Source organism: Microcaecilia unicolor, chromosome 1 (assembly GCF_901765095.1).
Source record: "Microcaecilia unicolor chromosome 1, aMicUni1.1, whole genome shotgun sequence".
Taxonomy (NCBI): Eukaryota; Metazoa; Chordata; class Amphibia; order Gymnophiona; family Siphonopidae; genus Microcaecilia; species Microcaecilia unicolor.
Genome location: NC_044031.1, coordinates 729693243 through 729718086, shown reverse-complemented (window position 1 = coordinate 729718086; position 24844 = coordinate 729693243). Strand labels below are relative to the sequence as shown.

Sequence of the window (24844 nt, the reverse complement as noted above, 5' to 3'; positions counted from 1 at the left end):
GTAGAATTTCTGTCTCTCTCTAAAAAAGAAATAACATGGACCTATAGCCCCAGTTAGGGGGCCTTTTACAAAGCCGTGCTAGCATTTTTAGCTTGCGGTAAACACTGAGACACGCTTAGAAATATAATGGGCATCTCAGCGTTTACCGACAACTGATTTTTAAAGCAAGCTAAAAACGCTAGCGCGGTTTTCTAAAAGATCCCCTTAATGAGCTGTAAGAATGAAGTAAACCTGTGCTCTCATCACCCTCTACCACACCTATGTAAAATGTTCTTGTTGTGCTGAAAGGACCCTTTTTTTAAGGAGATTTCTGATGCCATGCTAAGTCTCCAAAAATGTATTTACTTTTTATTCTGTAAGTCAGTGGTTTCCAAACTTGTCTTGGGGGACCACCAGGAGATGTCTAATGAATGTGCATAAGAGAGATTTGCATACTGTGGAGCAGGGCCGCCGAGAGACTGGGCCAGGCCCGGGACAAGGCCGCCCCCCCCCTCCACCTGAGGTTGCTGGGCCCCCCCTCCACCGGGCCCTCTGCACAGACCTTAAGCGCCTCACCTTCGAAAGCGCAGCAAGCAGTGGCAGACCACTCCTTCCTTCCCGTGTCCCGCCCTCGTGGAAGTTACGTCAGGTGAGGGCGGGACACGGAAGGAAGGAGTGGTCTGCTGCTGCTTGCTGCGCTTTCGAAGGTGAGGCGCTTAAGTTCAATGCCAGGGAGCGACGGAGGGCGGGCGGGCCGGACTGCGGCGGCGGTGCCGGCCCGGAGGCCTGGGCCCGGGGAATTTTGTCCCCCCTGTCCCCCCCTCTCGGCGGCCCTGCTGTGGAAGTGTTACACGTTTATCTATGTCCCATGTATTCATTAGGGCTATCCTGACTCCTTGGCAGGCCTTGAGGACTGGGAGTGAATACCACTGCCTTTGAGAGAGGCTTTCTCCTTGTTTTATGAGGAGCAGTGTTTATCTTTTCCTTGTGGCCTTTAGGAAGATGACGTGAATCTTAGTTTGCAGCTCTATGGTTAACATGGTTTTTTCTGCAGGAAACTGTGTATAAATAGCATCTCTGCATTTGAAACTGGCAGCTCTGTGCCAATGCTTTCTGCCTGTGAATAGACTCTGGGTGCTGGATTGGGGCTGTACTCTGAGAAACTGTCTGTGCAATTGATAGCCTTCTGGTCAGATAATGGAGTGTGAAAACCTGATTCTGAAGTAGAACATAACCTAGGGCTGTTCTCAGGTGGGAAAAACATCATTAGCTGCCTTATGGCAGAATGATGCACTTCCTGTAGAGATGTGTATTTGTTAGTACGTGTTCACTTCATTAATGTGCATTACAAAATTTAGGGGCCCTTTTACTGAACCACATTAAGCACTAATGCACGCTTGCGCCCAATTTGTGCATGTAATGTAGTTTATAATGAGCTAGTTAGTGCCAATAATTGGCTTTTTAACAAGCAATTATTGCCACTAATTAATTGGCATCTACGCACGTAAATTTAGGTGTGGAATCTGTACCTAAAATTTACAAGTGATCCGAAAAAGTGGCGTGCAAATGGGAGGGTCATGGATGTAATGGGGGCATCACTAAAATATAGTGGAGGAGTGGCCTAGTGGTTAGGGTGGTGGACTTTGGTCCTGAGGAACTGAGTTCGATTCCCACTTCAGGCACAGGCAGCTCCTTGTGACTGTGGGCAAGTCACTTAACCCTCCATTGCCCCAGGTACAAATAAGTACCTGTATATAATATGTAAGCCGCATTGAGCCTGCCATGAGTGGGAAAGTGTGGGGTAAAAATGTAACAAAAAAATCCAAAAAAACCCTGCATTGTTATAGAATAAAGGGGATATGCACCTAATGTAGGCACGTAGATTTGCACCTAAAGTTAGCTATTCCTCCGTAGTATAAGCACTATTCTGTAAACCACGCCTAACTTTAAGCGTGATTTATAGAGTAGTGAATGATTTTAGCACCATATGTAGAATTCACCCCTTAATGCAGGAAAAAAAGACATCACAAAATACATTAAAGCATTTTGCAGTAATTTGCCTGTCAGTATGCACTAATCATGCACTATGTATTTATTCTTTGCTATTTTTCCAGGGGGAGGAGCATCATGGGCAAGGAATGGGTGTGGAAGTGTTATTGAGCTAGCAAGTTTGCACTAGCGCATACTAACTGCATAATGCAAGAGCACTTAGTGCTTCCTAGAGGCGCTAAGTGTTCCCGTGTTAATATTTTTGCAGATCTTGCGTGCTAATAGAAGAATTCAGTACAGGACCTACAAAAATAAAAAACAAAAAAGACCTATTTTAGGTCTGCTTTAAAAATGGGCTTTCTGCGGCAAAACGTCCTGTGTCAAAATACGCAAACACAAAACAACAGGGGTGGAGGTGGAAAGAATTCCAAATGACCAGGGTAAACAAGGAGTAAGAACGTCCAAAGAGTTATTCACCAAATAAAACTGACCCAAAAGACTCTACACGGGCCGTGTTTCAGCACAAAGTCTTCTTCAGGGGTTAGTATGGTTCAGGTTAAATCAGCAATGCAGAGAGTGTATTAACCATTAAATACCTGAGCCCAAAACACTGGACTGCGTGCCATGGAAAATATTCTTTTAGTGTTTTGTGCTCGTTTAATGGTTAATACACTCTGGGCCCCTTTTACTAAGCTGCGTAGATGCTCCCAACGCACGCCAAAATGGACTTACCGCCTGACTACTGCGTGGCTGTTGCAGTAATTTCATTTTTGGTGTGCGTCTGAAAAATAATTGCCACCTGACACGCGTAGGTCTTTACCGCCCAAATTCTTTACCGCTAGGTCTACGGCTGGCGGTAAGATCAGAGACCCAAAATGAACTCGTGGCAACTTTGATTTTGCCGTTCGTCCATTTTCGGGGGGGAAAAAAAGAGGCCTTTTTTTACAGGTGCGCTGAAAAATGGTTCTGCGCGCGCCCAAAACCCGTGCCTACACTACCGCAGGCCACTTATTACCGCAGCTTAGTAAAAGGACCCTCTCTGCGTTGCTGATTTAACATAGTAACATAGTAGATGACGGCAGAAAAGGACCTGCACGGTCCATCCAGTCAGCCCAACAAGATAACTCATATTTGCTGCTTTTTGTGTATACCGTACTTTGATTTGTACCTGTGCTCTTCAGGGCACAGACCGTATAAGTCAGCCCAGCACTATCCCTGCCTCCCAACCACCAGCCCCGCCTCCCGATCTTGACTAAGCTCCTGAGGATCTATTCCTTCGGCATAGGATTCCTTTATGCTTATCCCACGCATGTTTGAAGTCCGTTACCATTTTCATTTCCACCACCTCCCGCGGGAGGGCATTCCAAGCATCCACTACTCTCTCCGTGAAAAAATACTTCCTGACATTTTTCTTGAGTCTGCCCCCCTTTGATCTCATTTCATGTCCTCTTGTTCTACCATCTTCCCATCTCCGGAAAAGGTTCGTTTGCAGATTAATACCTTTCAAATATTTGAACGTCTGTATCATATCACCCCTGTTTCTCCTTTCCTCCAAAGTATACATGTTTAGTTCAGCAAACCTAGTCGGTGACAGAGGTGCCAGGATGGCAGTCAAGCATTTAAATCCCCTGAACCATATTGACCCCTGAAGAAGGCATTGTGCTGAAACATGGCCCGTGTAGGATCTTTTGGGTCAGTTTTATTTGGTGAATAAACTCTTTGGATGCTCTTACTCCTTGTTTGCCGTGGTCATTTGGAATTCTTTCCACTTCCACCCCTGTTGTTTTATGCTTGCTTCTCGTGTGGAAGTTGTGGACCCTCTTTCCTTTTAAAATACACAAAGCCCATTTCTTAACGAGTTTTAGTTAAAAAAAAAAAAGGCCCCTTAGTGCACACTAAATCATTTTAACATGCTTTAATATAAAGGGTCTTTTTCAAAAGATTAGCTCATGTTATCTGCCATAGGATCTATTTTATTCCTAGGGGTCCTGCTGCAGATAACATGCTCTGTTCTTTAGTAAAAGACCACCATAGGAAGTAATGCATACATTTAAAAGTTCTAATGTGTTCATATTGTTAATATTTTATATCTATATCTATCTATATATCACTACTACTACTTATAATTTCTATAGCGCTACTAGATATGCATAGTGCTGTACACTTGAACATGAAGAGAGAGTCCCTGCTCCAAAGAGCTTACAATCTAATCAGGACAGACAAACAGGACAAATAAGGGATAAGGGAATTAATAAGGTGGGACAGATAAAACATACAAGGGTAGTGAACAAGTGAATAGAGATTAGGAGTTAAAAGCTTTAGGAGTTAAAAGCAGCATCAAAAAGGTGGGTTTTTAGCCTAGATTTGAAGACGGCCAGAGATGGAGCTTGATGTACTGGCTCAGGAAATTATTCCAGGCATATGGTGGAGCAAGACAAATAAAATATATATTTATATTTTTTTGAATAAATAATGCAAAACGATTGAAAATCAGGCTAAAAGCAAAAATGAACTGAAAATGAAAGTACATTATTCTCTTGTGCAAACCCCTATTATTGTACCCCCCAAAATTCATTTAGTCTGGCATTTCAGCTTCACACAAGGGTTCTGGGCAGAACTCCAAAGCACTGGTAGGAAGGAAATGCAAAAGAGAGGTTGTCCACAGGGTGGGAGACAGCCACTCTCCCTGTCTCTGGGAGTTTGAATATTTTAGATGTGGTGCGAAGGTGGCGGACCTCACGCGTCACCTAGATAGGATTTTATATAGTGCTGGGGAGGAGACGGCTGTCTTGGTACATGTGGGTACTAATGACATAGGAAAATGTGGGAGAGAGGTTCTGGAAGCAAAATTTAGGCTCTTAGGTAGAAAGCTGAAATCCAGATCCTCCAGGGTAGCATTTTCTGAAATGCTACCTGTGCCACGCGCAGGGCCCAAGAGACAGGCAGAGCTCCAGAGTCTCAATGCGTGGATGAGACGATGGTGCAGGGAGGAGGGCTTTAGATTTGTTAGGAACTGGGCAACATTCTGGGGAAGGGGGAGCCTATTCCGAAAGGATGGGCTCCATCTTAACCAGAGTGGGACCAGGCTGCTGGCATCGGCGTTTAAGAAGGAGATAGAGCAGCTTTTAAACTAGAAATGGGGGGAAGGCCGACAGTCGCTCAAAAGAGCATGGTTCGGGATAAGGTATCTTTCAAAGATATCACCATAACAGGGAAGATAGAGTATCCTGATAGTGAGGTTGCAAAAGAGATTGTAGTAGATCGGGTATCTTTAAATAACAATAAAAATCAGACAAAAGATTGCCAATTAATACTGTCAAGTACTAAGCATGATGTACTTAGGAACAACAAACATAGTTTGAAATGTCTATATGCGAATGCCAGGAGCCTAAGAAATAAGATGGGGGAGTTGGAATATATTGCACTAAATGAAAAATTAGATATAATAGGCATCTCTGAGACCTGGTGGAAGGAGGATAACCAGTGGGACACTGTCATACCGGGGTACAAATTATATCGTAGTGATAGGGTGAATCGGATTGGTGGAGGGGTAGCATTGTATATTAACGAGAGCCTTGAATCAAATAGATTGAAAATTCTGCAGGAAACAAAACACTCCTTGGAATCACTATGGATTGAAATTCCATGTGCAAAGGGGAAAAGGATAGTGATAGGAGTGTACTACCGTCCGCCTGGCCAGGACGAACAGACGGATGCGGAAATGTTAAAGGAAATCAGGGACGCAAACAAACTGGGCAACACAATAATAATGGGGGATTTCAATTACCCGCATATAGACTGGGTTAATGTAACATCTGTACACGCAAGGGACATAAGATTTCTTGATGAAATCAAGGACAGCTTCATGGAACAGCTAGTTCAGGAGCCGACAAGAGAAGGAAAAATACTAGACTTAGTCCTTAGTGGTGCTCATGATCTAGTGCAGGGGGTAACGATACGAGGGCCGCTTGATAACAGTGATCATAATATGATCGGTTTTGATATTGGCATTGAAGGAAGTGAAACTAGGAAATCAAGTACGCTAGCGTTTAACTATAGAAAAGGTGATTACGACAAAATGAGAAAAATGGTGAAAAAAAGACTGAAAGGAGCAGCTCGCAGAGTAAAAAACTTGCATCAGGCGTGGATGCTGTTTAAAAACACCATCCTGGAGGTTCAGGACAAATATATTCCACGTATTAGAAAAAAGGGAAAAAAGACTAAACATCAGCCGGCGTGGCTAAACAGTAAGATAAAGGAAATCATTAGAGCCAAAAAACAATCCTTCAGAAAGTGGAGAAGAGAACCAACTGAAAGTAACAGGATAGATCATAAGGAATGCCAAGCCAAATGCAAAGCGGAGATAAGGAGGGCAAAAAAGGACTTTGAGAAGAAATTAGCGTTGGAAGCAAAAATACATAGTAAAAATTTTTTTAGATACATTAAAAGCAGGAAACCGGCCAAAGAGTCGGTTGGGCCGCTGGATGAAAATGGTGTTAAAGGGGCGATCAAGGAGGACAAAGCCGTAGCGGAGAAATTAAATGAATTCTTTGCTTCGGTCTTCACCGAGGAGGATTTGGGGGGGACACCGGTGCCGGAAAGAATATTTGAAGCGGGGGAGTCGGAGAAACTAAACAAATTCTCTGTAACCTTGGAGGATGTAATGGGTCAGTTCAGCAAGCTGAAGAGTAGTAAATCACCGGGACCTGATGGTATTCATCCCAGAGTATTAATAGAACTAAAAAATGAACTTGCGGAGCTACTGTTAGAAATATGCAATCTGTCCCTAAAATCGAGTGTAGTACCGGAAGACTGGAGGGTAGCCAATGTTACTCCGATTTTTAAGAAGGGTTCCAGAGGAGATCCGGGAAATTATAGACCGGTGAGTCTGACGTCGGTGCCGGGCAAGATGGTGGAGGCTATTATTAAGAATAAAATTGCAGAGCATATACAAAAACATGGACTGATGAGACAAAGTCAGCACGGATTTAGTGAAGGGAAGTCTTGCCTCACCAATCTAATGCATTTTTTTGAGGGGGTAAGCAAACATGTGGACAATGGGGAGCCGGTTGATATTGTATATCTGGATTTTCAGAAGGCGTTTGACAAAGTGCCGCACGAAAGACTCCTGAAGAAATTGCAGAGTCATGAAATCGGAGGTAGGGTATTATTATGGATTAAGAACTGGTTGAAAGATAGGAAGCAGAGAGTAGGATTGCGTGGCCAGTATTCTCAGTGGAGGAGGGTAGTTAGTGGGGTCCCGCAGGGGTCTGTGCTGGGTCCATTGCTTTTTAATGTATTTATAAATGACCTAGAGATGGGAATAACTAGTGAGGTAATTAAATTCGCCGATGACACAAAATTATTCAGGGTCGTCAAGTCGCAGGAGGAATGTGAACGATTACAGGAGGACCTTGCGAGACTGGGAGAATGGGCGTGCAAGTGGCAGATGAAGTTCAATGTTGACAAGTGCAAAGTGATGCATGTGGGTAAGAGGAACCCGAATTATAGCTACGTCTTGCAAGGTTCCGCGTTAGGAGTTACGGATCAAGAAAGGGATCTGGGTGTCGTCGTCGATGATACGCTGAAACCTTCTGCTCAGTGTGCTGCTGCGGCTAGGAAAGCGAATAGAATGTTGGGTGTTATTAGGAAGGGTATGGAGTCCAGGTGTGCGGATGTTATAATGCCGTTGTATCGCTCCATGGTGCGACCGCACCTGGAGTATTGTGTTCAGTACTGGTCTCCGTATCTCAAAAAAGATATAGTAGAATTGGAAAAGGTACAGCGAAGGGCGATGAAAATGATAGTGGGGATGGGACGACTTTCCTATGAAGAGAGGCTGAGAAGGCTAGGGCTTTTCAGCTTGGAGAAGAGACGGCTGAGGGGAGATATGATAGAAGTGTATAAAATAATGAGTGGAATGGATCGGGTGGATGTGAAGCGACTGTTCACGCTATCCAAAAATACTAGGACTAGAGGGCATGAGTTGAAGCTACAGTGTGGTAAATTTAAAACGAATCGGAGAAAATTTTTCTTCACCCAACGTGTAATTAGACTCTGGAATTCGTTGCTGGAGAACGTGGTACGGGCGGTTAGCTTGACGGAGTTTAAAAAGGGGTTAGATAGATTCCTAAAGGACAAGTCCATAGACCGCTATTAAATGGACTTGGAAAAATTCCGCATTTTTAGGTATAACTTGTCTGGAATGTTTTTACGTTTGGGGAGCGTGCCAGGTGCCCTTGACCTGGATTGGCCACTGTCGGTGACAGGATGCTGGGCTAGATGGACCTTTGGTCTTTCCCAGTATGGCACTACTTATGTACTTATAAGGCTCTGCTCCATGATAGGGATTTTTCCAGATGAGCATGGCACAAGCCTGTTTCCTGGCTCTGGGGATTTAAATGCTTGACTGCCATCCTGGCACCTCTGTCACCGACTAGGTTTGCTCTCAGAGGAGGGGATTTTTTTCCTCTGTGCATGGGGTTTGTGGAATTCCCGAGCTGTAGAAACAAGCGGAGATCTGAAGACATGAAGTCTGGTGCATTTCTTTCTCATGCTGCTAAAAAAAAAAAAAGTAATTTAGACTCTGTCCCAGTGGACATTTACTTCTTGTATGACTGAATTTCTGAGAGTAGAGACCTTAGAAAGGAGAAGATATATATGAGGAGCTGATTCTGAAATGGTGCTTAAAGGGGGTTTGTCAAACGTTCCACAGCAGCAGAGAAGGTTGGATAATGAGCTCTGCCTATAAGTGGCTTGAACACTGGTTGTTGTGAACACACATTAGTATCAGTTGCCCAGTAGCAAACTGTCCTCTCTCATCTGACATCTGTCTTCTCCCAGGATCTCGTGAGTGCAGTGAGTGGCTAGGAGGAAGTTGTGTGTTGTGCAAAATGTGCAGTATTTACTGTCTGTTCCGTTGCTGCAAAGGCCTGACATAAACTCATCACTTAGGGTCTTTTTACAAAGCTGCGGTACAAAGTAACCTTAGTGGGTCTTTCCCACACAGTAGGGCCATTTTTACCGCTGCTAGAAAATTGGCCATTCTCTGAATTAATGGCCAAGCGCTAATGTTGAGCCAGAAGGTGGAGGCTTTAGGATGTCCGACAGCTTAGGGGATTGCCTTGATACAGCTCGCTGGAACGAAACCTAGACTATGTTGGATGAACATTGCCCTGGGTTAAAACCCTTAATCTCGAAGATGAGTATATTTAAACATTCTATATAGTAATCATTGATAAGTCATAATAAATGCGAAGGAGTTTAGTGATTAAGAGAATATAACTAATATACCTTATGACCGGTGACGAGGTGGGGGGCATAAGACTTGCCAAAATGAGAAATGGTTGGTGAGCTGCACTGCTGAGGTCTAAGGTTAAGCTCTACGTAGGGAAAACGTCTTGGTTAAGATAGAGCTGTTAGTGCATGACCATTACCAAAAATTAACGTATGAACCCTTACCCCCAGCTATTTTGTAGGTGGTAAGGCTCACGCGCAACAATGTAGATTTGCAAACTGATTAGGGCAGAAGTGCTCACTCTTCACCCCTTAGAAACACCCCATCCTAGAAAAATGTAAATTTTTTGTAGCATGTGGCTTGCATTTGCACATTCGGAACTTACTGCGAAACACCTTAGCATGTCCCGCGGTCAGCCCTTGTAAGCTGCAGTAACACTCGCTAGTGTTTACTGCAGTTTAATAAACGGAGCCCTTAATCTCTCACCTACTATATAAGCTTGCTGCTTGCCACAGCCTATAGGTGAGGGATTAGGGCTCCTGGCTGTCTCCTTCTCTCTGATTTTCATAATCTCTTGTATGGTGTGGCTCATATTTTCGGACTAGCGAATTTTAAGGGGAGTAGGGGGTGCAGGCAGAAAATTGTTGTTTTGTTTCAGAGTCACGGGTATGAGTGTTTTAAGTAATCCCTCTCAAAATCCCTTCTCCCAATCCCTATTTACCTTCACTAGATGAAGACACATTATTACAAGTGTTGCTTCTTCACTGCACACTGATGCATACATCGAAAAATATATGTCGCCCATATTCAGCTGGTGACGGGTAGCACTTTGCCCGTTGCCGGCGTTCAACCCAGATATTGCTGTTTCTGGCAATCGGCATTGAATATTCGGCCATGGCTTAGCAGGCAAAGATAGGCCTGCTTTTTATGCAGCCTTATTTGGCTGCTAAGCCTGGCTGGTTAAGTTTCGAATATTCGGACTTAACCAGGAATGCCCCAACATCGCCGGCTTTATTTTTGGCGCTATCCGGTTAACTCATGCTGAATATCGGGCAAAATTTAATACCCTCCCATACTTCCAGCAACCCCTCTTATCTCCAGTGCTCAAAGTCACATAGAAGACTTTACAGAAACATTTTAACACACACTGAAACAAAGCACTACATCTTATTTCATGTTGGTGCATAGTAAAATGAGATTAAATGATTCATCCAGTAGGAATGTGTGAAATCTGAGATCTCTTTAACCAGCATGTGATCCTTGTGCCCTGTCCACAGTTCAGTGATCAAACAGCTCTGAAGGGCCCTGATTCACATAGGCCTTTCTCCCTTACTGTAGATATGTGAGGAAACCCTGATTTTCACCGTTAACTTGCTGAACCTCAAGCATTCATTTAGTGGCCTCGTGGCTGGGGAATTACCAGCTCTCTGGGGCCTGCATTTCTGAAGCCAGCACTGTGCTGGCAGGTAATCCGTGTTGTTTTTAGTCACTGATGGAGTAACCTTAGTGATACCAGCAGGAAGTGACTCACGGGCTGTTTCTCGAAACCCTTCGTTGCTTGGCGACAGTATCACAGGCTCTCTGTGTTCTTTAGAGATGACAAGCGGTTCTGTCTGAAGGGGGAAGATACTAATTTTGGGTAATGCTGTGGTCAGAGCTGAATGGGATGAACTGAACTTGCTGCCAAACTCCAAGAAATGTGAAGTTGGCAAATGGTAGCATAAGATGATAGCAAATCGTCAGTTTTCTGCAGGTCTGAGGGTTTCAGATCCTCCTTCACCCGGAGAAAGGGTTTTTTTCAGGTCTGCATTAGGCCGGCAGGATACAGCCGTTCCAGCCACTCCCATTAAAATAACTGAGTTAGTGCTTTGCTAGAGGGTTTGGAAGAGCACTCATTACATTGCATTACCTTCTGATATATTTTTGAGGATTGTGTGTGTCAGAGCTAGCTTTGTATGGCTCCTCGCCCCACATAAAACTGTCAGATTGTTTACAGCATATCTGGGGTTTTTTTCTGTGTTCAACAAATTATATGCATGAAGAAGGAAACACACTGTCAGTACATACAGATGTGGATTGGTATGCAAAGTCTTAAAACAATTTGGGCTGATAAGGTGGTAGTTCTTCCAGATTACGCAATTCTAAGTTCTTTGTAAGACTCCGTGGTACGGCTCCCAATACCACAGTTATTTTTGGCATCATCGTTTATTTCTTTTTTTCAAGATTCTTCCAATTTCAGTTTGTAAATCCTGGTATTTTGTGATCTTTTCAATTTTCCCTAACCACTTCTCAAACCATTTGTTTTTCGGTTTTATCACTGTTACATCTGGTATGTTATATGTGTGTGTCTGTCTGTATAATAATATGTATAATACATTTATGTAATTATGAATTATTGAGGATTTCTACTTAGCCCTGTGGGCCTGCATAAAACTGGATATTTTGCAGATCGGGCTACCTTTTTATCAGGAGAATAATCCGAAGATTACACAGTATGTGAGATTTTTTTGAGACCGCATAGGCCCTGTTTTCCAAATGTCACAGGACTTGGGCTAGAACGCTGGTGTCTTTTGCAGGTAACATAGTAACATAGTAGATGACGGCAGAAAAAGACCTGCATGGTCCATCCAGTCTGCCCAAGACAAACTCATATGTGTATACCTTACCTTGAATTGTACCTGTCCTTTTCAGGGCACAGACCATATAAGTCTGCCCAGCAGTATTTCCCGCCTCCCAACCACCAGTCCCGCCTCCCATCACCGGCTCTTGTACAGACCGTATAAGTCTGCCCTCCCCTATCCTCGCCTCCCAACCACCACCCCCTCTTCCCCCCAACTGCTCCGCCGCCCAATTTCAGCTAAGCTTCTGAGGATCCATTCCTTCTGCACAGGATTCCTCTATGCATATCCCACGCATGTTTGAGATGGCTTGCTCCTGAAAGCTGGGCTGAGGCATTAGATGGAATGATTTAGGGGTATGGCCTGGACGAACTAGCTCAAAGCAGCTGGAGCCTGATGATAATTCTGGCTGCCATTTCTCCATGGTCTGCATGAGATCACTGGACATTTCTCTCTGGCCTTGCTACTCTCTTTTTGCTAACCTCTGCCAGGCAGCTGGGAAAGAGGCGTGTCAGCCTGGCTTTGAACCTGCAGCTTTGAGCAGTGTGGGAAGGATTTCAGCTAAAGCCTCAGTTTGCACTGCTTCATCTTTTCCTGAAGCTGAATAGCTGCTCAGTGACTCAGTATTGAAATGCAGAAGTGAATGCTGGGTGAAATGGTTATCCTCCCAGTATCATGCTGGAGACAGGACAGCTTTTCTCTTGTCTACGGTCTTAACATCCAGCTTCTGGCACTTGGAACTCACGGCTGTGCTCTCTGGCAGGTCCATTCTTGGCCTTTCGGCTATGATTCAAGTGCAGGATCCAAGCTAAGTGCCCAAGAAACCACCTTAGTGGAGGGAGGGGGGAGGCTGTAAAGATGGAGGGCCAGTTTCAAGTACCAGCAAAGTGTAGGAGGGACAGGAAGCAGAGTGCGGCACACTCTGTATGTCTGTCTAGTAATATTGCTGTGCCGCCTCCCGACCTCCTTTAGTTACTCACTGTGGCTCTGCAACAGGAGACGATCTTGTGACAGCATTTTTCCTGCTCCAGAGCTGCACTGGGTAGTTGAAGAAGCCACATGACAGCACTGCTACAGGCAAGTGCAGTGTTCGCCATACACACCTCCCGTCAGCCTCTATAGAGGCTTAAAGGTCCGTCTGGAGTGGAGGAGGGGGAGGGATAGCAGAGGGGAGTGTTTTCTCCTCCCCTGTCACTACCATTATAGGGAGTCTTCAGTGCTTGGGTACTCTAAATTTGCCCTTGCACACCACTGCTGTGAGCTGAGGATGGTTCTTGGCCTGTGGCTTGATCAAAGAGGTTTAAGTTTATTCAGGATCAAACATATCCAACAACTGACAGCTGAGTATCAAGTCTAAACAAGAGCAGCAATCTAACATAACAGAACAGTAATCAAAGACATCACTACTACTACAAATCATTTCTATAGCACAGGAAAAAGCTGGATAACACATGATCCCATTTTTGTTTTGTGAGAGGAAATCCCCCACCCTCCTCCCTCAGTACCCTAGGTGACCAAGGAGGTTTAATAAGATAGGAGCCGGCATGACATCACAAAGCTGAAGCCAGTTCCCCCAGCAGATGCCATATTGGTTCTTCCAAAACAAACCAGCAGCTGCAGCATCCACATTGTTTATTTTATTTCAGTTATAGTTAGAAACATGCCGACTTATGCAGCATATGGATGTACAAAGAGGAAGTGTCACAATGGAATAACCTTCCTTCAGTTAAGAGAAGTACTTTTTTCTAAATCATAATCAGTGTGTCAAGAATTTTCAGAAAAGAAAGGCTTAAGTGAGGACAGTCTTTGTTGATTTTCAGTTGTGCTCTGTTTAGCCTTATTTTCTGAAGGCTGAAAACGTTGCGACTGCTCTCTGTGTTTTCCTCTTTTTGCCTGACCCATCTCCAGTACATTGCTGTCATGGTATTTGCAAAATTAACTTATTTAGAGACATTGCCTTGCCCCCGAGTGAAAGCAGAATCAAAACCCTGTGATTTCGAGCAGGATGAAAGAAGGAAGGAGGGAGGGAAGAGTTACCACAATGATCTTGATGAAGCGAGGGAAGACAGGGTTCCTGGTCACAGCTATGAGTGGCACATTCGGGAACACCTCTGGGACAAGTATGGGTGTGCATCGTAGTAGGAGGAGAAGTTGCACCATCTGCGCTCTCCCCGCCCTCTTCATCGCTGCTCCCCTTCACCCGCAGCACCATCATCCCTGTCAAAGGTGCTGCAATGACTCCCGAAATTCTGCCAATGGAAAGGCAGCAACACACTCCCAGGGCCCTGATAGGCAGCTGAGGTATCATTAGCCTGCTTCCAGCAGTTCAACCACCACCACATGAACGGGCACTACGGCCCCAGAGCCTCAGCAAATCATGCACACTGCAAGAACCCCAGAGCCACGCGAATGTTGCCATTACCCACGGTACGTGAGCACCCACCTGCTCCCTAGCTAGGAGGTTCAATAAGACAGCACTGAAATCCACAATACAGCATTGCAAATAACAAAGCAAGCTGTGGAACACTGACAAAAACATTTTGGATATAACCATCCCCCCCTTCACAGACCCCTCAAAAACTCCCCTTACATCCCCCCATCCTCTCCTAACAGAAAGAATGGAAAAATGAGGAGGTTACCAATAAAACAATATAAACCTCACAAGTCTGCTATTGTTTTGGACTAACCAATGTGACGGCAAGGTCCACCCACTGGCTTCAGTCCAAATAATGTGCCAGATAGGCTCATGCTGTCTCCTGTCATTAAACCTCCTTGGCTGTGACTGAGACCCTGCACTGCACAATGTAATGGTAAACTCCTCCTCCTCCTCCTCCTCTCCCACCCCACTGGGGTCATGGTGATACAATGGTCTTTGCCAAAGCATAGGAGTCTACTACTACTACTTAAACACTTCTAAAGCACTACAAGGGTTACGCAGCGCTGTACAGTTTAACAAAGAAGGACAGTCCCTGCTCAAAGGAGCTTACAATCTAATGGACAAAATGTGCAGTCAAACAAATTGGGGCAGTCTAGATTTCCTGAATAGAGGTATAATGGTTAGGTGCCGAAGGCGACATTGAAGAGGTGGGTTTTGAGCGAGTATTTGAAGATGGGCAGGGAGGGGGCTTGGCGTATGGGCTCAGGAAGTTTATTCCAAGCATAGGGAGAGGCGAGGCAGAAAGGGCGGAGCCTGGAATTGGCGGTGGTGGAGAAGGGAACAGAGAGGAGAGATTTGTCCTGTGAGCAGAGGTTTCAGGTAGGAGCGTAAGGGGAGAAAAGGGTAGAGAGGTAATTAGGGGCTGCAGATTGAGTGCATTTGTAGGTTAGTAGGAGAAGCTTGAATTGTATTCGGTACCTGATCGGAAGCCAGTGAAGTGATTTGAGGAGAGGGGTGATATGAGCATATCGGTCCAGGCGGAAGATAAGATGTGCAGTAGAGTTCTGAATGGATTGAAGGGGGGATAGATGGCTAAGTGGGAGGCCAGCGAGGAGTAGGTTGCAGTAATCAAGATGAGAGGTAATGAGAGAGTGGACGAGAGTTCGGGTGGTGTGCTCAGAGAGGAAAGGGCGAATTTTGCTGATGTTATAGAGAAAGAAGCGACAGGTCTTGGCTATCTGCTGGATATGCGCAGAGAAGGAGAGGGAGGAGTCGAAGATGACTCCAAGGTTGCGGGCAGATGAGACGGGGAGGATGAGGGTGCCATCTACTGAGATAGAGAGTGGAGGGAGAGGAGAAGTGGGTTTGGGTGGAAAGACAATAAGCTCTGTCTTGGCCATGTTCAGTTTCAGGTGGCAGTTGGACATCCAGGCAGCAATGTCGGATAAGCAGTCTACTTCCTGTACCCAACATACATGTCTGATTTAATAGACCTGCCACCCAGAAATGCTAAAAGATCATCCCGAACTTTCCTCAATCTCCACTTCCCTAAGTGCAAAGGCATAAAATACAAAGTACTACTATGCTTCAACCTTCTCTTATATGAGCACGCAATTCTGGAATACATTACCACGCAACCTGAGAACAATCTACGACCTAACCGACTTCCGCAAACTATTGAAAACTCACCTCTTTGAGAAAATTTATTGCAAGGATTAAAACACATGAAGTCCATACACACTAATAGAAATGCATCAATACACTCTCTTCTGAATTCTCTCCCCCCGTATTTTCACCACACTTAAAACTCTACCCACAGATAAAATTGTATACCCTAATGTTCTCTTGCTATTGTTTATCGCCCTATCATTTCCCCATTGTTACATTCCATTGTTCTATTCCCCAAGTGATGTTTTGACTTTGACTTTGTCTTCCCATAACTCTTCGCAATGTAACTCATAATCGTACTTTAACAAATTGTATTTCCATCATTCAGAATGTATTGTAAGCCACACTGAGCCCGCAAGTAGGTGGGAAAATGTGGGATACAAATGCAATAAATAAATAAACTCAGACCAAAACAGTTGAAAAGAAACTAATGTTTAGATGTAATTTTCTCTATATTTAGAGGTTAGTTCTTGCTGTGCGTAAGCTGGGAGTGGCTGAGAGTACCTGGGAACGCAGTGCCTAAAACAAATCTCCCGTTTTGTGGAGAAAATCACTTTTAAAAAGAAGTGTTTGTAAATGTAAAAGGTGTATTCTTCTTGGTAGCAAAGTGCAGTAGTTTAGTCCTGTCCATTTTTGGCATCCCAGGTTTTCAGTTGGCTCTTTTGAAGTGTTTTATATACTGGGTGTCTCAAAAAGCAGAATTTATTAAAAAAAAAAAAAAACACGCACAAGAGATGTTTATAATTTAATGAGATGTTATGCAGTGGTTTGGCTTTTCTCCCTTTTGAATTTTATTCTTTTATGTTAGCTGTTGAGTATTTGAAAGGGGCACTGGACTGGAGTAGTTTCTTAGAAAAACAGCAGCACACGGTACCACATGAAAAATATAGGCTGAAAGTGTCCTGTATGCCATTCACATAATTTAATTTCAAATATTCTTCAAGTTTATACCACTTTTCCTGCCAAAAGATAAAGGGTGGGTGACAGAAGAGCGTGCACTGTACTTGCTGCAGGGGAGATTCTTCTCCTAACCTAGCTGTGCCACTTAATGCTCAACTGTGTTTGAGGGATCCAGTCACCTACCCCAGTGATAGTGGAGAGGGGGAAGTAGCTTGATCACTGAAAATGAGCTTAAAAAACCTGCTGCAGTTTTGTCCTTTCCATGAACTTCTGTTCTAGGACTGCCTCTGGGCAGCTTGCTCTCTACTAGGGTGGAGCTATGTGTCCTGTTTGGGCTGTTCTCTTGTGGGAAGCCCTGCAGAGCTGCCACTCAGACAGCAGCCCAATCAGGATATACCAGTTGGGAATAGGCGGTCCTTCATTTTATTTTTAAGGTGCTCTAGTTGCCTGTAAAGTTTGGAAATAGCTTCGTGAGCAGCTGGTTCTCACATGGTCCTAAATACATAGTAACATAGTAGATGACGGCAGAAAAAGACCTGCACGGTCCATCCAGTCTGCCCAACAAGATAAACTTTTTGTGTATACCTTACCTTGATTTGTACCTGTCTTTTTCAGGTCACAGACCATATAAGTCTGCCCAGCACTATCCCCACCTCCCAACCACCAGCCCTGCCTCCCACCACCGGCTCTGGCACAGACCGTATAAGTCTGCCCAGCACTATCCCCGCCCCCCCCCCAACCACCCGCCCCACCTCCCACCACCAGCTCTGGCACAGACCGTATAAGTCTGCCCAGCACTATCCCCGCCTCCCAACCACCAGCCCTGCCTCCCACCACCGGCTAAGCTTCTGGGGATCCCTTCCTTCTGAGCAGGATTCCTTTATGTTTATCCCACGCATGTTTTAATTCCGTTACCGTTTTCCTCTCCACCACCTCCCGTGGGAGGGCATTCCAAGCATCCACCACTCTCTCCATGAAAAAATACTTCCTGACATTTTTCATTTTAACATCTGCTTAAATGATGTGGAATTCTGTTGAATTTTCAAAGAAAAAGGCAGTTTATGCCACAGAAAAAGTACCAGCTCTTGTAAGTTGTAATCGCAGACTCCGTAGATCTGGTATAACATGCAAACCAGCATTAGTAGAACGCAATACCCTTGATGGTACAAAATGCTGAAAAGCTGCATGCAATAACCATGATGGACCAACAACAATTTAAATTGAATTCGCTGTGCCACAGGCAACCAGCACAGTTATTACAACATGGGTGATATATGATCAAACCATGCAAGGCCAGTCACCAACCGGGCCGCCGAGTACTGGACCATCTGCAACACCTGCAAACAAGACTTTTGACAGGCCTAGATATACAATATTGCAATAGTCCAAAACACTAAAGATCTTGGACTGTACAACCTTTCGAAAATCAGTCCTAGGTAGCCAAGACTTAAGCCTGCTCAGCAGTTGTAGTGATAGTATGAATTCTTAATTACTGCTTGAATTTGAGGTTAAATGTTGCTAGATCTTTCATATACCTTTAAGAACTCCCAGGAATTTGCTTTCAGATAAACGATTTCTACACACTCCCCCCACTCCAGCAAAGTCTATCTGCATTCTTGCCCTCCTCTTCCCCTTTCTCTCCTCCCTTGCTTGCTTGCCCAATCTTTAGCCAGTGGAGTTTTTGACACATGATTTCTCAGATACCACTTTGGTCGTTTCTCTTCCTTCCCTGAGTGACTTGTGCAGTTTCAAACAGTAAAGACAGAATGATTGAACTTGTATTTAAAGATAGGACTGCTCTATAGAAATTCAGATTCTGGAATTACCTGATACTGTTGCACATAAATAGGGTAATTCTGTGAAGAAGCTGCTAACATTTACATGTCAAATACACGTGTGTGTATATATATATGTATATATATATACACACACATATGTGCACACAGACACATAAATGCCAATATTCAGACTACGCATTATTCTGTAACTAGTGCATATCGTCTTGGGTGGAGTCTAGGTGGGGTGTGGGCAGTTCTCACATTTATGCACATAACTCCAGCATCTAGATATGAGCATTTACTCTGGCTCTATGGCTAACCACATAATGCATATGTATACCTGCTTAAGCTAGAATTCTATAAAGAGACATAAGTGCCTACTTTCTTTTATAGAATAGGCTTGAGTTAGGTGCCTTCTAGGTACCCCTTTATAGAACTGCCCTCCAAGAGGGTAAATTTTATGACAGGGTGTCTAAGTTAACTGGACAGAAAGGTGCCTATGTTTGACCTATTTTATAAAGCCATATAGGTGCCTATGGGGCTCATTTTCAAAGCACTTAGACTTTCAAAGTTCCATAGGTTAAGTGCTTTGAAAACATGCCTCCAAGTGTCATTATAAAATGCTAGCATAAATTCTATAGAAATAGTGCCTGTTTTGTGGGTGTTGACATTCACTTCTGCTTGGGAGCAGGCCTAAATGCTTGTGCATAAGATGCGTGCATATTTTATAAAAATGTGTGTAAATCATGACAAAACACCCCTGAGTATTCTTTATGTGTCTACTTGCATCATATGTACTTTTAGGCGTGACCTAATTTTATAAGAGGCCTTTTTCTGAGTGTAAATAAACATCTTGCTTTTGAAAAAGTGATATAAAATTAACTCTAAAACTTGTAGAACTTCTTTAATAATGAATATGCTGATAATGGATAAGTTGAGAGGACTGAACTTAGGACCCAAAGTGGTGCAATGTATTTATTTATTAGGAAAAGCTCCTTTTCACAGCAGCAGAAGTGTGTGTGCACTGTCATCATACATTCACATTTTTACATCAGGTAGATATATAAAAGTGTGGTGCATTTTACTAGCACAGAAGCTGGGCAGTCTTGGGCCCATTTTACCCATGCCATCTTTATGTTGCCCGTGAGAAGAAAATAATTTCAAATGTTTTTTATGTACAGTTAAAGGTCTGAAGGGACAGTTTTTGGTCAGCAACTGAGAATGAGACTGTAAGATTGGAGGAGTGGCCTAGTGGTTAGAGTGGTGAACTTTGGTCCTGGGGAACTGGGTTTGATTCCACTGCAGGCACAGGCAGCTCCTTGTGACTCTGGGCAAGTCACTTAACCCTCCATTGCCCCAGGTACAAATAAGTACCTAAGCTGCATTGAGCCTGCCATGAGTAGGAAAGTGCGGGGTACAAATTAAAAAAAAAAAAAAGATGCTTTTTCCCAACCCGTGTACCTTCAGAACTGACCAGGTGAGCCGCGGAACAAAATCGCCATTGCCGGTCTCGCCATCTCACAGCAACGAGAGACACCAGGGATGACTGAGGTGCAGGAGCCCATGTCTAAGCACATATGGTCACAATTCCCTTCTCTTTTCTAAATACAGAATGAGCTCAGGTGTGAAGGAATTAACAGGCATCATATAGGGCAGATATCTGGGCCCTGCTTGGTGCAGCTCACATTCCACACATAGCCCCCTCCCCCCCCAACACCACCACTTACATCCTCTTCTAGTGCAATGTTTCCTAAGTCCAGTCCTGGAGTACCCCTTCCCAGCCAGGTTTTCAGGATATCCACAATGAATATGCCTGTATTTGATTTGCATGCACTACCTCTATTATATGCAAATCTCTTTCATGCATATTCATTGTGGATATTCTGAAAACCTGACTGGCAATCCAGGACAGGACTTGGAAAAACACTGCTCTAGTGAGGCTTTTCTTGTGGGCATTGTGTGAGTCCTCTTCCACATCTACACTGCCTGCTCCATGGAGCAGTTTTGAAAATGTAATTGTGTCTTGGGCTTGAAAAGGTTAGGAAACACTGCCCTAAAAAAACCCCCCAAACCTGTCATTTGATCTTCCAAAACCCCCCCCCCCAAAAAGCTGCAAATATGATTTCTGGAGCATGGCAAACACAGCAAATTACATATATATCAAGCTGTATCTTATTTTGTCTGCAAATGGGAGATTAACTGTATTGAATTGTTCCCTAGCTTTTCAGTACAGAGTGAAGTGAAAAGCTGCTGCTCTGCATTACATTGCTTTTTTTCTCTGGTTTTCAGGAGCTGCTATCAGCAGTCTTGGATACCTGTTTTACTAGCTAGGGGAAACCTTGCTTTATCCCCTCCTTAGTTTGTTAATAATCCCCTGATGCAACCTGTTTGGTGAAACGTGGCCACGTCGGATCTATTTCAATAAAACGTTCTCTGGACTCTGGGTCTGCTCTGGTATCTGCTTCTTCTTGTTTGCTGCGGACTTAAAGAGCCTCTTTTGGTGTTGTGTACTTTTCTGTACTTGCCTACATGATGAATGAGAGGGGGGTAACAAGAGCCCATGAGACCTTTTTACTGGACTTCCAGAGATGCCAAGTTACCCAGTTTCAGGCTGGAGATTTTGAGCTGTCCTGGATTTCTAACCACCTCATCCTGGTGCATTATGGAACTTGCAGCACTGATATCAATGGACAAGATCAGGTACTACAAATCCCACACTCCTTTGGGATGTAAGTTCAAAACCAGGAGTGGCCAAAAGTATCTAGCCTGGAACTCAGTAACTTGGCATCTTTGGATTATTAAGAGTATGGGGTCGAAGAAGACCTTGGATCTCAGTTTGTGAGAACTGATGTTTGCTCACTTTAATCCAGACGTTTAGGAGGAGGGCTAGAGAAGTTTGCTGAGCAGGAGTTGGAGAAGTGTGAGGGTGGCATTCAGTTGGTATGAGAACAACTCTTTGGCCACAGTTTGGGGTCCTCTCGGCTAATCCTTATCTCAGAGGTTCCCAAACCAGGTCCTGGAGGGACCTCAGCCAGTCAGGTTTTCAGGATACCCACAATGAATGTTCATGAGGGAGATCTGCATGCACTGCCTCCAATTCATGCAAGTCTATCTCATTAATATTAATTGTATAGTACTATCACAACTATGTGTAATCTTCAAACATTTATTGTATCTTACAAAATATATTTACAATTTCATAACAGCAAAGGTATCAGCATAGTGTTGCTATAACACATACAAGTTAAACACACATCAAACCTCCCACTTCATTGAAAACCCATACAACCACACCCTCCTCCTCGGAATAGTCCTCACTCATAGCCCACAGTAATGTCCATAAGCCAATTGTCGATGCCAAAATATGGCTTATCAAATCTTCAGATGAGAGTCCACAAATAGCTTAACAATACAGTGTCTCATCCGGCACAGTATAAATCCAATGTATCTGTTAAATGAGCAAGAGGATAACTTTCCACACTTCCAAGATACAAGGTGTAGTTCACCCAAACTATAAATCCTGAAGTTGCAATGTGCGTTTATGGGGTTGTGAAAGCCCATTTCTAGCAAACGACAAACCCAACACAGTCCGTGTTTCACTCCATAATGCATCACAGGGGTCAGGCATCTAAAACAGAGTAACAATCACTATAACATACCCCCCAAGCTAACTACCCCAACAAAATAACATATTGTACAGTTACACATCAACACATACATTAACAATACCATACTGGCGCATGGGTGGGAATGAACTCGCTGTAAACCAACATGCCGCATGACGGGCATACTAAAGACGCCCCCACATGCGCATGGATATTGTCGGAAGTCCAGCTCATTATAAAACCATAAAATAAACTCCTCCTACATACTTAGCCAATCCACTTCTTTATTTAGCCCAGATGGTACAACTGTATTCCACTGAAAACTCAAACGCTATTCCTTTCTAGAAAGTTGTAAAGGAACATTACCTTCTCGGATCTTTTCTCAACTGACACCAAACTACAAATTTTAATTGATCAACATGCGGCATGTGGGTTTGCAGCGAGTTTGTTCCCGCCCGTGAGCCAGTATGATATTGTTAAGGTATGTATATGTGATTGCACAATATGTTATTTGGTGGGATAGATAGCTTGGGGGGGGGGGGGGGGTATGTTATAGTGATTGTTATTCTGTTTTTGATGCCTGACCCCTGATGACGCACTATGGAGGAAAACTTTGTTGGGTTTGGCGCTTGCTAGAAGTGGGCTTTCACAACCCCATGAATGCACATTGCAACTTCAGTATTTACATTTTGGGTGAACCACACCTTATATCTTGGAAGTGTGGAAAATTATCGTCTAGCCGTCTTGCTCATTTAACAGATACATTGGATTTATACTGTGCTGGATGAGACACTGTATTGTTAAGCTATTTTGTGGGCTCTCATCTGAAGATTTGATAAGCCATATTTTGGCATCAACAATTGGCTTATGGATATTACTGTGGGCTATGAGTGAGGACTATTCTGAGGAGGAGGAAAGGGGAAAGGGAATGGGACTTGATATACCGCCTTTCTGTGTGGCTGTATAGGTTTTCAGTGAAGTGGGAGGTTTGACGTGTGTTTAAAATGTGTGTGTTATAGCAACGCTATGATGATACCTTTGCTGTTATAAAATTTTAAATCTATTTTGTAACATATAATAAATGTTTGAACATTACACATAGTTGTGATAGTACTATACGTGTGTGTTAGTTACAACTATATTGGAATACTAGCCGTTAAGCCTGTTAAAACGGGCGAGATTTCCAGCTACCCTCCTTGCCGCCGCTCCCTCCCCCCTCTGTGCCGGGCCCCCTGCACTGACCTGACAGCGCCTCTCACCTCCGTGTGAAAGCGCTGCAGGCAGCAGCAGATCGCTCTGCTGCTGCCTGCAGCGCTTCCACACGGAGGTGAGAGGCGCTGTCAGGTCAGTGCAGGAGGCCCGATACGGAGGGGGGCGGGAGCGGCGGTGGGGATGGGGAGGAAGGTGGAGGTTGGTGCACGCGATGTTCGTTTCCAGGCGGCAGCGGCAGCGTCCGACAGACCGACTCCGTTTTCCTCTCTGTTCCGCCCTCTGACGTCATCATGTCTTGACGTGAGGGTGGGACAGAGAGGGAAGTCTCTACTGCGTATTTGCAGGTGAGTTGGTCACTTGCCATTTATATGTTTGATAGATACCCCTGTTGTGTATGTATTAATATTAATTGTGGATATACTGAAAACCTGACTGACTGGGGAACCTCCTGGACCAGGTTTGGGAATCGCCGCCTTATCTGTTTCTTTTCACAAAGTCATGGCTGTGCCTTGCAGGAAACTAATTTTTCTTCACATTGTTTGGGATTTTGGGATTTCCTCTTGCTATGAGAATGATGTGAATTACAGGTGCTACAGGCTTTTCATAAATTTTCTTTTTCTCTTCTACAACATTATAAGCAGAATTCTTGCAGGGACCTCCTCTTATTTGCTTTCAGCTATACAGCAGTAACCAGGGCTTGAACAGCTGCCACATGACTAGTAAATTAAATCTTCAGATTTTCCTTTGGCATTGAGTGACATGTGTACAGTGCGGCCTGTTCACAACCTGTTCTGTACTGGTTTTGCTGTTGGTTGCTCACATATTATGCATTTGGATGCCTTTTCCTGCTTTCTTTAAGTACTTCCCTCTATCCCCAGATGGTATATTCCCACTGGCCTGGGAATCCTCGGTGATTTGGTTGCCTTGGGGTGTGGTTTCTTCCTGGGCACCACCCAAGCGCTGTTCATTGATCAACAAGGGCTACCAGAGAGTAGCAAAACCTGTCTTCCCTGGGAACCCTTTCAGTGAAAGCCATGGAGGCAGAGAGTTTGTTACAATTAGGAGTCTAAAAGTCTAAAACTTGACAGGAGACAACCCTTCTGTTCTAAAATCCACAAATGTAGAGAAAAGTAGTTTTATTACAGAAAAGATTAGATTTTTTTTTTCCTTTGAAGGCTTTGCAGTTTCATCTCATGTTAAGCTGAATTTGAGGGTGGCTCGCTCTGTTGTTTTGTAACCATTTATCAGTTACCTGTTTCAGATTTAGGTTAGGTTTCAAGAGCATAATTTATCTTGAAAAACCTATTGTTTTTGTAATATAATGTATTCCAGTCTGCTTGCACTAAACTTGATGTAGGCCATCTCTTATCGGAGCATGGGGAATTTCTTAGTCTGCACACTTTTTTTTCCTTGGAACGACCAGCTGATTTTGAAGGGGGGGGGGGCTGTCAGTGTGGGAGGTTCCACTAACCTTCACTTAG

General features: G+C 44.1%; 1 protein-coding gene across 1 annotated transcript in view; it reads left to right on the top strand.

Annotated features, from left to right (window-relative positions):
- The window catches only part of IQGAP1 (IQ motif containing GTPase activating protein 1), a 232648-nt gene that overhangs the window by 8203 nt on the left and 199601 nt on the right, over positions 1 to 24844 (top strand). The gene's annotated exons all lie outside the window — the stretch shown is intronic.